Below are 1,523 nucleotides of genomic sequence, written 5' to 3'. Positions count from 1 at the left end.
AAGAGAGAGAGAGAGAGAGAGAGAGGGAGGGAGGGAGAGAGAGAGAGAGAGACAGACAGAGACAGACAGAGACAGACAGAGACAGACAGAGACAGACAGAGAGAGACAGAGAGGGGGCACAGAGAGAGAGACAGCTTACGAATAAAAGACATGATTACATTTTTCAGGTTTTCATCTTTATATTACTTGGAATACTTAAATAGTTAGGTGTTAAGGAAAGGTCAGGATATTATGACAATATGGACATTTTTAAAAAGCATCTTAGCAAAGAAATTAATGGAGCACCATGATCATTGATATCTGGTAAAAACTAGCACTTCATTGAGATGACTCTAGCATCCAAACATAAACTACAGCAAAAAGTAGAAGAAAAGTTTAGAAATAACACCTAGATTGATCATACTTTTTAGACACCTATTTGCTATACAGATGTAAATACTTCAAAAACTCTCACCAATTCACATAACAAACATTAATAATCAGATTATAATGAGGGAAAATAATATGGGGTTTATGAGGGGTTATCAGTATAAGTAAAAAAGCGCCATGAAGGGGTTAGTGGTCAGGAGCATAGGAATGAGTACCCCATGGGCAGTTGGGAGGGGTCTCAACGATGTAGTATGTGTTGTGAGAGCCAAATAATAGAACTAGGAAAGAAAAAGATAGTTTTAATTTTAGTAAGTGTTTAATAAGATAGTTTTAATTTTAGTAAGTGTTTTACGGCACTTGCAACACAATAAGGTCATATAAGTGCCGAAGATTAGACGCGTTACAAGAGAGTAACGAACACAAAAAAGAAGGAGGAGATATCTGGACGATAGGTGTTTGACAGGAAAGAAGAAGCAAACCACATCAGTCCACCCGCCAACCACCCACAAGAATAAGACAGACAGACATAAACAGAACAGGGAAAGTAAAGAAGTAGAACCTACCACTGGGGCACCCTCCAACCACTCGCAAACAGAGTTTTTAAAAATCTGTATGAATAAAGAACTTCTCCAAAACAGCGCATTTTCAGGCGGCGTTATCAAATTACCAGAACGTGCACTCTTAATGAGTATTAAAAAAAAAAAAACCCACAAAAAAACTGTCTCTATTCTCCTTGTTCCAAAGAATCTAAATAAAATGTGCCCTGACCTTTCACCCAACCCAAACCCCGTATTTCCGAAAAGCAGCAACAAAAGAGGTGCTGGTGAGTACGAGGGGTTTTTGTTTTTGTTTGTGTGTTTTTTGTTTTTTTCAATTATCATTTTTCCTGCTGCATTCCAGAACGGCCATTCCTTAAGCCAAATAAGTGCAGTTGATCGACTGTCATGGCCCTGCAGAAACCCGAGTCTCGTCTCTGCTCTTTAACGTCACATTTACAGAGGTCGCCTTCTTGATGTCATGCAAAGTGCTTCCTTTTTCGACCGCTACAATTCCACCTCACACGTAGAGCGCATTAGCATAATTGAATGATAGTACCACACCTGCTTTTCATGTCATTGTCACGTGTTATTTGGTCTGTCCCTTTGTTGGAGTGG

At 39.2% G+C, this 1,523-nt stretch overlaps 1 protein-coding gene across 3 annotated transcripts in view; it reads right to left on the bottom strand.

Annotated features, from left to right (window-relative positions):
• LOC101847360 (mitogen-activated protein kinase-binding protein 1) overlaps nt 1-1,523 on the bottom strand; it is a gene marked incomplete at its 5' end in the record, with an annotated part of 65,399 nt that overhangs the window by 28,692 nt on the left and 35,184 nt on the right.

Source organism: Aplysia californica, unplaced genomic scaffold (assembly GCF_000002075.1).
Source record: "Aplysia californica isolate F4 #8 unplaced genomic scaffold, AplCal3.0 scaffold00444, whole genome shotgun sequence".
Classification (NCBI taxonomy): Eukaryota; Metazoa; Mollusca; class Gastropoda; order Aplysiida; family Aplysiidae; genus Aplysia; species Aplysia californica.
This window is presented reverse-complemented; position numbering and strand designations above follow the sequence as displayed.